Source organism: Gobio gobio, assembly GCF_949357685.1.
Source record: "Gobio gobio genome assembly, chromosome: 16".
In the NCBI taxonomy this organism is placed as follows: domain Eukaryota; kingdom Metazoa; phylum Chordata; class Actinopteri; order Cypriniformes; family Gobionidae; genus Gobio; species Gobio gobio.
The window spans coordinates 42,037,599-42,050,479 of NC_137109.1; the positions used below are offsets into that span (position 1 = coordinate 42,037,599).

Genomic DNA, 12,881 nt, shown 5'->3' on the forward strand with positions numbered 1-12,881 from the left:
GATGTACTTTTCCAGACAGTTAATCATAAGCCTTATTTGAAAGGAACAAATCACTCTTATTTTAAGACACGCTTCGCCCTAGGCTGCAAGGTGAATGTGATCAGTGAATGTACTGAATGTTTGAGTTAGGGCTGGGCGATGGGGGCCCCAAAAAATCATATATTGGTATTTTTGGGTTGAACAACAAACATTATTATAATCTGAGCCGTGATATCAAAGCCACGCTTACCTAATTAACAACTTTTTGTGAAATAAACAGTTAAGGAAATGTAGAGATTAAAATTAAAGCTCCAATCTCCTCCTGAATTTCCCGAAAAATGTCCATTAGTGCCTCAGTGATTACATTGTCCAGAGAAGCTGTCAATCTCAGCTGTCAATCATGACGTCACACCCCCGTTTTTATAGTATCAAATAACCAACTAAAACAAAACTTATTTAAAGAACGAACTCCTGAACTAACATCAGCGTGATTAAAAACAGCCTAAAATTATAGAAACCACCTTTTGGAAAAAACGAGTAGGACAGTGTATAATGGAATTAACGCAACTAGTTAATAGTGAGAATTGGACCTGAAACTAAAGTGTTACCAAATTTTCATTATATCCAATTAACTTTTTATTGTTAATTGGCCTACTTATTTAAACCTTTTTTTCTAAAACATGTTTACATGTTTGTTTATTCTAAAATGTTTCATTTTTAAATAGGTTTTATAAAAAATAAAGTTGAAGTCAGCTTATATTTAGCATTTTTATTTTAGGAAGAATTCTATGGTGATGTGCAGTTTTTCTAGCTGTCGTGTTGTTGGTCTAGGGTAGACAAACAATGGGTTGAAGAAACCAAGATATTAAAATTCATAAAGGATGTTCCCTCTTTCGTATAAAGATTAAACGACTTTCTCCCGTTTAAGGGTGATTGCGTGTTAACATGCCTGTGACCTTGAGCTGCTTATTTTCTCTGAAGATTGAAGAAGGTATGCGTTTTCTTTTAGTCCATTAAATGCATTGTGATCTGGACTTTTAAATGATAGTAAAAATCCAAATTATGTATGCAAGCCCAGCAATGCTTTGGGAAAAAGAACGAAAAGACTTGCAAGCCGAGCGTGTTTAATGTATTGTCTCTTTCTGGAGAAACGGGATGAACCATTGAGTGCTCCTCAAGCACAAAGACATAGTTGCTTTAGAAGTATTTGAAATGTTGTTCTGCTCCGCTAGGGACTGCAAATGCTGTTCACTGTTTAAAGCTACATTTTTAGACCAACGTTTAGACTTAATCTAGGAGAGGTGGTCCTGGGAATTTGCATTACACACTTCCTGAAATGTCTTGTAATTGCTTTTAATAAATATCCAGAGGAGCCAAATAAATAGTTTTCTAGCAGATAAATGAGGTTAGGCCAAGATTAATTGCCTCTGAACCCCCCAAACAAATATTTCAATTAGTTTGACCCAAACACAAATGGTGCTACATTCTTTCAAAAACTGCCAAGCCCCACGAACCATGGTGATTTATCTTTTAACGTAAATGCTTGGCTTTCTCATTTTTAATGACTTCTTTGTAAGTACTTTCTCCCCTAATATGTTATGTATAATTTTTTTTTTTTATAAATGTCCATAGTGATTTGTTAGATTTCTTAATGTTTGAACTTTGAAGCAGCTAAGAGGAAAAGAGAAATACCCAAATGCTTGTTTTTCTATTGTTCATTTTACCAGATCTTGCCGTGTAAGCGAAGCTGTTTATGAAATATACACAGACAGCAAGTCTTCAAATGATTCGAAAAGCAAAATCAATGGCTTGCTCAAGCTTCAAAGGAAAGTGTGGCTCTTCCAGTTTAGTTTTGATCTAGTGAGCATTTGTTAGAACTAGATAACTCTGTTTTCCAGCAAAAAAAAAAAGGTTAAGGAAGTGTCCTAGCTCCTTCCCTTCACATCCACCACAAAAAGGAAATACTTTATATTTTTCCAAGGGCAGAATGATGGGAGGCTAGTGGCTATTAAATATCACTGTCATGGATAATGGCATTTGCCCACATTCACTTCGGTGATGTAGCATTTCTGACGCTAAACTGGGTTACCCTCAGAAGAGGCTTAGGACTTTGCCGTTGTGATTGTCAAGGGCATCATCGGCCTCATAGGTAATAAAGAAAAGAACATTTACTCTTGATATATTGTCAAGATCCAAGGAGAAATGGCTCTTTAATGGTCCTACTGGTTTGATTCTTGTCACATTGGCTCTTTTTCATTCTTCTTTAAGATTGCATTGTTTCTTAGAGAGCCGTTACATGACCATTTAGCTCATGTGTTATATAGATACATGCTCAAGCTCTTGTTGTTCTCGCCATTCAGATAAAAAATCTTGTAAGCGGCTTGTTTTATGAGACATTTAAAGCCGTTGACTTTGTAAGATTGTTTTGCAAATGGCATATTAAAAGTTAATAGCCTGTGCTGGTCCTTGTGTTTCTTGAACACATTGCAGGCGTATCTCTGTGGCTTGTTTTCAAGGGCGACCGTTTTATATTGGGTTCAGCCCAAGGTCTGTATTATTAGCAGAGGCTTACAGTATTGTTTAAGTGCTTTTTTCTGAAAGTAGCACAAAGTTGTATCCGTGCAGCTGAATTTTGTTTGGTTGGTGCATGCTAAATTATATTTTGTAAACAAATGAGCAATTTTCTTTAGTTGTATAGAATGGTCACGGAAAATAAATCTGTGTATATTAATGAGTTGTTAAGAGATACCTCGGTCTGGTGTGTAGTTCCATTAATCTATTTCCTTTAAGATTTTATGTGGGTTTTTTTTTTTTTTCTTGTGGCCAGAATGGCCTCTAAGGAGCAGTCGTAGCATGAATATTAATGAATTAAAAATTGAAAGGGCAGGATGTGAACATTTTAAGAAATTAGATTTCACCTTGCACAGCAGAACTTTCTCTCTGTAAGATTTAATAATGATTGAAGCATTAAGTCATGCTCATGTCTTCTCTCATTGTCGTCTGGAATACACTAAGCACTCTTGCAAGGGTGCTACGGTGTCACAGATATGCTCTGGTAGTTTGACATATGGGCTTGTATTCAAAGTGGCCAATGATCATTCCCCAGGTAATTAGGGTGCATGGACGGTTGCATACATTTCTGTTGAACATTCGTAATAAATCAAAAGGTATAGTCACCTTTTACTGGGGTCCGTTCTTCTTACCTCGCTTAATACATCTGAGATGATTTGACAGATCACAGATCTTTTAATTTGTGATAACTGATGTCTGGCTAATTTGGTTCTTCAAACGAATTTGCAGATTGGATTAAAATATCTGGATTAAAAGATCGAAGATTACGGCGCGTTCTTGTGTTCCCTGAAGAGGGCAGATGCATCGATACTTGAAACCACAATCAGCAATGCAGCGATTGGCTGGCATCAAGACAGCAATGTAATGACATCATATCATATAATTAAAAAAGCCACCTGGCAAAAAAACTTGACAAATTACACAAAAAAGCCCTACGAATTTCTGGACCTTTTTAAGGAAACAGCTAAATGACCAAACCAACATAAAAGTTAATAATAGATAAATGATAAATGTTTTTTTTTTAACATTATTACCAATTATTTATATTCACGATTGTATACAGTATTTGTTCACCCTTTACATTTTTATTTCAATGTTGTAATTTAATTTTAAATTCAATTTGAAGCAGATTTGTAACGTGACAGTATTAAACTTTCTTAAGGGTCAAGATCAAATTTTCTGCATCTCTTGCGCTGCATCAAGCCACCAAGCTGAAATTAATGCATGGCTCAGAGTAACTGTACAACATGTGTGTAAACCTCCAATAAAATTATAAAGTAATTATTCCATCACAAATAAATCGCTCAATCAAGTGGCTGTGTCTATAGTATTATACACATTATATTATATACATTCTCATATACATATACAATATAATTTTTTTTATCATTATTATTATTGACCCTGGTTCAGTAGTGAACTCTTGTAATAAAGTAGCAGTGGCTGGGACAGATTTTAAGTATCACCTCAAGATGCAATCTAATCCTGTTTACATGAAAAGCTGCTCGCGAGCAGGTTTACGCTTGCGGACCTGTTACTATGACAGCAAGTCCAGGATGAGCGTCGAAGAACCAAACAATCCAATCTCATGCCAAATCGTCAACAATCAAATCCAACTAACGGAGTTAGCGACGTACGAAGAACGGACCCCTGGTGACATCGCTTTTTTATTTTTACAGATCATCAGAGCAGACTGTGCGAAGGACGAGAAAAGATCCCCACTGTGAACAAAAGCATTAGTATTCAAACCCTCGAGGTTCAATAACCCACCTTAGAATCGGCCTCACGGCAGGCTTTAGCCTAAAGTTGACAGTATGAAGACAGATAGCATGCCATGTTTATTAACCGCTCTGTACGATTTGCCAACAGCGACTGGATGCCAAAACTGATTGCTCTGTGAAGACAGATGAACGTTGCAAAGCTTGACATGCCCCATACTCTGCCCCTCAATCTTGAGCTGAGGCTTGATAACTAGATGTTGTCCAGTTTTGCAGACCTCTTTCTAGGATACTGAGGAATGACCATAATGCACCTCGTCTGGTGCCCGCTGCAGGTGTCTTCATAAGACGTTTCGCTCTAGATGTTGTTTTTTACCAGTGACAGGTAGGCGTATGAAATTAAAAGGTTGTCCTCGTATGCATAATGTACTGAGCTAGGGACATGTCACTGTTTGGAAATGTATGTTTCTAAATAAACTGAACTGCTATCGGTTTATTCAATTGAATCTAATGAGAAATGATCAAGGCTCATTAATGTTAGCTTCAGTGTTCATTTGTACACTGTATTGTTTACAAAAATATCTTAAATTTATGGAAGTAAAATGAAAGACTAAATTTAAGTCACCTTTACTCTAAAATTGCATGCAGTTTTAGTCAATTGAAAGAAACTTTAAATTACGAGTCCAAAATTAAACCAAATATTCAAGCATCTTGTTTTAATTTAAACTCGCCATTTGATTTAATTATTTGAATTGGTATATTCTTAATGTTAATTGCATAGTTTATTTTGTTTTGTTTTTATCATTTTAATTGTTTTAATTAAAATTGTTTACTCATTTTTCATATTGTCTTTGTTAACATTGACAATCTAAAAGTCCTTTAACAAACGCATTCATCTGTAATTTTGTTACACTGTTTAGCTGTGCAAATGGACTTTATGCATGTGAATTTTGGTTTATCATTTAAATATTTTGATGTGGTTATGATGTTACACTTGGACCTGGTTTCATAGATAGGGTTGAGATTAAGCCTGGATTAGGCCTTAGTTCAATTAGGACATTCATTTGATTTTTATAAACATGCCTTGGAAAAGAACATTTACTTGTAAACATCTAGGCTTAAGCCTTGTCTGTGAAACCCAGGGTTAGAATAGCTTCTTAATCTTATACAGTAAACTATATAAGATGACTAAGAAACTAATTTGGCTGGACTCAAGGAAATATACAAGTGGAGGCAACTGCCAAAACCCTGTCTTGTTATGGGTATCTGACTGAGCTTAATTGATTTTGTCTGGTCCGGTCCAAGATGTGTTTTTGGATTTCAACTTTGAAATGTGGAAAGCAGTAAATGTTATGGAGGTATTTGCTGACGAGAATACAGATCGATGCGTCCTCCCTGGTAAGCGTTTTTGAGATTAATTGGAAGCTCATAATAAATGCTTCAAACATACACCGCTCTTGAGTCCTTGAACCCTGTGGGTTGTTGAGTTTCCCTGTAGCTTTTCTCTCCTGCCTGCAAATGGCTGTCTTGCTTCCGGCCTGCTTGAAAAAGCTTGTTTTTGATCGAATAGACATGGGGTGGTACTGGGAGAAATGGGCTATAGTTACAGCATCTGGTTGGTCTTCCCTCTTAAGATCTCAGTGTAATTTGCCCTTCGATATATCCGATTGCTTTTCAAGAGCACCTCTCCAGGAGGTTCGAGGCATTAATTGGATTTCCTTAAATGGTGCACGTGGTCTCTTGACTGTATTCAGCGAGTCAATGATGAGTGCGATGCAGATGTTTCACCTGTGGCACTGAGACATAATAGGCAAACGTGATGAAATCCAGATAGAAGTAATTATAGCATGCTTGCGTCACATTTGATTATGAAGACCGTGTGGGTGACTCTGGCAGGCTTTCTCCGTGCCACATTTTCAGCTCGACCCTGTTCACTATTTCTGATGGTGTGGTATTTTAGGGAAGAAAATACATCTCTATTCACTTGTAACTGCTTTTGTTACCAAGCTTTGTAGCATGAAGGTCACTTCTGTTGACAAGTCAAAGAACGGTTATGTCAGTGTTATTAGGAGCCTTTTCTTAACCTGCTACTGTGAATTAGCTCTGACTCATTACATTAGCTCTGCATGCACCTTGAATCTGGTATTGCTTCCCTCTGATGCTTAGATGTGTCAGACATTCTCATGAATAGGGCTGCATAAAGTTACTTCTGGTCAGAACAAGGATAATGAAAGTCTTTGTTCGTCACACCCTAGATGGTAATGAACACGAATTCAGTTTGGCTGAACACTGTTTCCTTGACAACCATGTGAGAGATAAATGGAGCGTTTTGTCATTTTTTTTAATCCTGCGTGTCCACATCTAGCGACAGTCATCATTATTAACAATGTAGAAAGCATATGCAATGGTTGATTCTTTTCTTTCTAGTGCTTTTATAGCAGGTACATTAAAATGTGGATTAAACTGGTAAAACTCTTTTGTGCATCTGTTGCCATGCATTGCATCATGGATCTTATAAACTACGGCAGTAAATATAACAGCAGTTTTCAGTTACAGAATGTGACGATTAAATGCAGTGTTTAATTTTACATTTGATTATTCACTGTATGAACTAAATAAAGATTATTCCTTAAAGTAAAAAAATATATAAGAGCAGTGAGTGATTTCTTTGTATTTTGTAGTTTGATTAACCTTAAAAACGCAGACAGCAGCTGGAATATTAGGCTGCTGTCACTTTAAGATTAATGCATGGATCCAATATGCTGCTACACATGCATTGTTTTTCTCTACTGTTTAATAGGGCTGGGTAAAAATATTTAATCAATTCTCACTTTTACAAAACAATATCGATTCTTAAATCCCAAGAATCGATTAGTCATCCTGTTTTCAGTTAATGAATGAAATAAACATTGTAGCACGTCTCCTATCCAATAAATCACAATAATCTTTGTGCTTTATTTCTATTTATATGAAATATAGTCTCAGATTTCAAATGATGTATATTTTTTTACGGAATTCAAAAACATATACCGTTTTGGTGCTGTGGTGCGAGATCGCTCTGCCACAGCTCAGCACAAGAGAACCGGCAGCACGGAGCGCACATGAATGTATCTTCTCTTCCGCCTTATACCAGTAACAGCGCGAAATAAACATGAAGGAGGCTTCTTGAAAGTGTGTTAAAAGATACAGGACAACTTACCGAAATCCATATCATGTCACATAGAATAGCTACATACATAGAATAGCTACTATATACATAACTCCTGAATAAAAATTTAAATGTGTTTGGACTGATTTAAAAAAAGAAAAAAGGTTTTGAACAAATTTGATTTGTTTTGTCGATACTGAGCACAAATGCAGGTGATAAGGGGTTTTATTAAGCGAGTCATTGAGGCGTTCATTCAAACGGCCGATTCATCAAGAATGAGACACATGTTTGTGAATGGGTCATTGAATCTTTGACTCAACCGACTCGTTCAAAACACTGAATCATTCAAAACACGATTGAGTGTTGCTCTGAGATGAGCTACTATGCTGTGATTTTGTTTGGATTCATCGGATCTATTTTCGCTGTTAAAATAGACCAAAACAGTCATTATTGAGTGTACAGTCATATATAAGTGACTCAATATTATTAACTTGTTTGTTGAACTGTCATATGAAATCAGTGTCACATTTTCAATCGTGAGATGATGGTAAATTAAGTGATGGTCAATTGTCAGCTCTCTTGGTCGTCAGGGCGTGTGATGTATGTTGCTGAACTGTATTTAAATGTAATAAATATAAAAACACCACTTTTGAAATTTAACTGCAGTATGTCAATTTAGTTTATTTGTGTGTGCTGCGCTCATAGACTTTAGAAAACGGCGCTCATTTGTTTGATTTCTCCTCGAGAAGCTGCGCAAGCCTCAAAAGTTTAAGGTCTTTGCACCCTGACTGAGTCCGAAACTGTCGTATTCGTTTTTTCATATTTTTCATTTGTCATTTGGTGGCTCTCAAAATATTTGCTACGGATACGAAAAATGCAGAAAATCGAACCATCCGAATTAATTTTTATGACGGACGGAAGTTTCAACTGCAGTGATCCAGCTTTGGGGGGGGGCCCAGCTTGCAAAAGGTTGAGAACTCCTGACATAGGCTATTCATTCAATGTTCTTCAATATTTAATGCATGTATGTATGTAGCCTATGTATGAATAAATCTGGCTTAAAAAAAAGTTTTTATGCAGCTACCATTTAAATGTTTATATTTCAAAAATCTAATTGGAGTAGAATTATGATTATGTAATTGTAAAGTTATTATAACTTTATTATTATATATATAAAAAACATAATTTAGTGTAATTTAAGTGTTTGTATACAAATCTGTCAATTTGTACCTTCAATATTAGTAGGCTAATGTGCTAATGCTGACTCCCATAGTTTACAACATTAGTTCAGAAATTAGTTTTCCTTGAGAAAATGTTCCATGTATTATACCTGATACATATCCAAAATAATCGATATTGAAATGAATCGAAAATAATCTAAAATCGAATCGAAGGCTTGTGAATCGAAATCGAATCGAATTGTGAAATTGGTGTCAATACCCAGCCCTACTGTTTACCATGAACAACTATGCTTATTAGGATACTCGCCAAGACAGGCATTTTGAAATAAATTTGTGAATTTATCTGTTAAAGAGCAAGGAGACTTGAAAGTTTTTTTATTATTTGCACAGCTTTCTGTGTGTGCTTCGGATGTGTGCACGCACAAGTTCACAGCACGCAAGTTTTGTCATCTTGTGCTTGAATGCTTATGGCAAAGGTTTGAAAAAGCGTACAAATGATAAACTTTCGTGACCATGCAGCGCTGGCTCGATTTGGGACCGTGGCAGTTCCTTCAGCTGTCTGGAATGTTTTTCACGCTGAAAGGGGCACCTGTATCCGACATCTAATAGAGAAGACTAGTAATAAGATTAACGTCAATCAGATATTATGTTCCAATGCTTGCGGAAATAAATACGGGAAAAAGATTGATTCGTGGCTTTTGAGAATCAATATCAAATTGAACCTGCATAAAAAAAATAAAAAAAAAGATTAATCAAAATCTTTTCTTTCTTTTTTTTGCCCAGCCCTAGTGCAGTGTGTTAAAACGACGACAATTAATGTCTGCTAAAAAAAACCTGTACATGTGACAGAATAGAGGTTGTGCATTTGACTTTCTTCATGCGCATCTAGTAATTATCACTACATTTGGTATCATCTTAACGTTCTAGGGCAGAAGCGCTTCAGCTGAATCTAACGAAAAATGCTTTTATTTTTCGCTAGCTGTTTCATTGAGCCGCATTGCGCCTCTCTCTATCATTTCCTTTTTGTTGACCGCTTTGATCAGGGAGTGGATGAGGGATGACTATCCTTGGTGGCTAATGGAGCTTCGGCCCTTTGCTTTAATATAGTTCATTTTGAGAGACTTGTTTTGAAGAGAGGTGTCCATTCATCCTCTGTGGTCCCTGAGAGCTCAGTGCTCTAAGAAAATGATGCAGAGAGGAAAAATAAGACCCTTTTTTGTAGACTTAAAAACAGAGGGAGCAAATTAATGTTTGGAGCGACTGTCGTGATACAATAAGAAATCCTCTAAAAGTATTAGCCTGTTTTTATCTGGTCCCCGAGTTGCCTTTTCATTTGTGTGTGTGAGTTCAGTGACTTCCTGCAGGGTTTAAACAAGCCTTCGTAATTGGGTACACGGCATACAGTTCGAGCGCAATGTTGAGACGCGCAATATTCTCTCACTTTATGTTCATCTAAGTATACTTAAATCCTGAGTTAATTCACTTCTGTTTTCATTTCCTAAGACGGGGACAGACCTCTGCCATGCAGAGCTGCAACCAAATTAAAAAATGACCTTTTGGAGTTAATAGCTTCCTTACACAGTTAGTGAAAAGCCTTAGAAAGCCGCTGCGTCTGAAGCCTCTGTAGTCACAAAGCCTCTTCTCTTACAGACTCCCGTCTGGTCAAGAAATGGCTGTCCTCTATAAATCATGTTCAGCTTCAGCCATTCTGTTTCCCCCACTCCCCAACAACTTTCATTTTTCTCTGGAGAAAATGCTTCTAGGCACAGCATCTGTGAAACAAGGGGTCAACAGCTGCCCGGAGGGAGTTGACCAATTGCTTCTCCCATTTACTTTACTCCTGCAGTAAACTCATTAAAAACAATTCTATCGTCTGGGTTATACGATCTTGAGATTTACAAATTATATAAAATCTTTAAACTTTGAGGCAGAAATCATGAATGACACGCGTGGTATCGTTGTTGAAATGGCTGGGTAGCTGAATGTAATATTTATAGAAAAAACATTTAAAATGGTTACATAAAAGCTGATATTCACAGTGCCTGATGTATTAGACTCCCAAGGTTAGGCATACAGTAACAGTCGGGGTATTATTTATGTTTGTGGTCTCTTTCATTCTGCACTGGAAATTGGTTTTCTTCCAGCTTGCCCTGCAGTACTTGTGCAGTGCACAGTATATAACACAGGCGGGTAGCTACTGTGGCATATGCTTGCTGCCACCCTCACACTTTTGAAATCTCCACAGAGGCTGCAGCTGCAGGGTTATTGAGAAAATCACTGGTGATTCTCTCATGGTGTAATATACCTACATTTTACCTTATTTATTTTACACTTTGAATATTGTAAAAAATATTTTTCATCTTAATTTTGTTTTTATTTTTGCAGTGTCTATATGGGTACGGTTCTTCCTCTTCCTGACCAAAGCTCAGATTTTACAGAATTATTTTCTCATAATACTGTTTTGGATGAAAATCAGTAATGTGGGTTCAGAGTGACTAACTTGCATTTTCATTTCATTTATATTTCGAAGAGTATTTCTAGAGTGTCTGAGACCTTGGTAATTCCCCACTGGTGGTGTCATGAATCAGCACCATTTTACACTCTCTGCTTACCGAAGAACCTCAGAGGAACGGAGAAGGAAAAACCTGTCCATACAGAGATATTTATTTATATATTTATCTCTGTATGGATTGGATTTATAACAGGTTTTTCCTTCAACCAATGTAGTTAATACCAATAACCTGTGTGTGTGTGTGTGTGTGTGTACACGCGTTATTGGTATTAACTACATTGGAACTGTTAAACTTTGATAGAAAGGTATGTAATAGATTACAATCAACCAATCAGCTGTTCAATTTAAGTACACTCTTAGATAATACCAATTCAAATACCAAGGTCAACCAATTACTAAGCAATGCTTCATTTTGTTCAGTCTGGTGTAAGGTTGCATTAGCAATTCAAGAAAAAAACACTTCAACAAAACATGGTCAGGTCAAAGTATCTGAACAATTTTGGTCCCCACTTTTATACATTTTACTGGTAGTCAACTGTTTAAAGTATTTTTGGGTATATGTTATTTTACTTTAGTTTGCTATCCTCATTTACGTAAATTAACTATAGTGTCCTGCACCCACTAGTAAAAAGATATCTGGTGTCTGAATAAAATTTTCACATGAGAGAAGTAATGGTCACACGTAATTGTCCCGCAAAACCTTTGAGCTGCTTTTCTGCTAACGTCTGCCAACCTACCACTGTTTAGATCATATTTAAATCAAGAATCAGTGGGCTAGATAGTCATTTTCGACCAATGTCAATCATTTTCGTGTTTATAATAGCATTTTTAAGCATTATTCCGCCCTGGGCTAGAGTGGAATCTCTGTTGTGTTGTTGCGTTTGATACCAGTCATTCAGGCAGGTTATCTCCGTTTAGAAGGGCAGGTGAGTGCTGGGTTATGAATGATAATGTTAATGATATCAGAAGCCATTTACTTCAGAAGGGCACCTTGCCTCAAGCTCAGACCAAATACCCTGAGTGCACCATTCTTAAAAGCCTTTCAGCCATCTCTGTATTCAGCACGCTTGATACATGATAGGCTTTCTACTATCCATTGTGTAGAATATATTTTAAAGGAACCAACAGTATTTACAGGCAATTATAACCTTATGTACCTAAAGAGCATATTAGACCAAAACATTTATAAATTGTAACATTTTTATTTAAAAATATACGTCTTAAGGAAAAAAAAGATCTTTTCAGTTGGCCACATCTTTACCCACTATACAGATATGAAATAGTACATATTACAATACAAAAGGAAAAAGCGGGGTTTTGGGGAGAGGAGGGTGAAAAGCATTCATTTTTGCACAAAGAAGTTTTTGGGTTGTGATTTCAAAGGGGCTGTTTTGGCCAGAGTGAGCAGCAGGACTTCAGTGTATGTAAAGACCCCCCCCCACCCCTCAAAAAAACAAAATAAAAAGTTTACATGAGTGCAAATGGTTTCATGTTAAGTGGTTTTTGTGATTGCTTATAAGCTGAAGTTTTTAACAGTTTATCAGTATTTCATTAAAAGGTCCTTCTTCCCCCACCACACACGCCTAAACTATCATATCAGGATATGAGGATTTTTTTTTCTTCTTTTTTTGGGATGGAGCTGATGTGCATGTGTCAGGTAAACTGTTTTCTTTAAACATGCAAGGTTGTTTGAGGAATGCATGGAGCAAAACTTGGCTTCACTAAATCCAAAACAAAGCAACAACATTGGTGGATGTTCATGGCTCAGTGAA

At 36.5% G+C, this 12,881-nt stretch overlaps 1 protein-coding gene across 1 annotated transcript in view; it reads left to right on the top strand.

The window, feature by feature from the left end:
* ctnna1 (catenin (cadherin-associated protein), alpha 1) overlaps positions 1 to 12,881 on the top strand; it is a 113,534-nt gene that overhangs the window by 60,932 nt on the left and 39,721 nt on the right. The gene's annotated exons all lie outside the window — the stretch shown is intronic.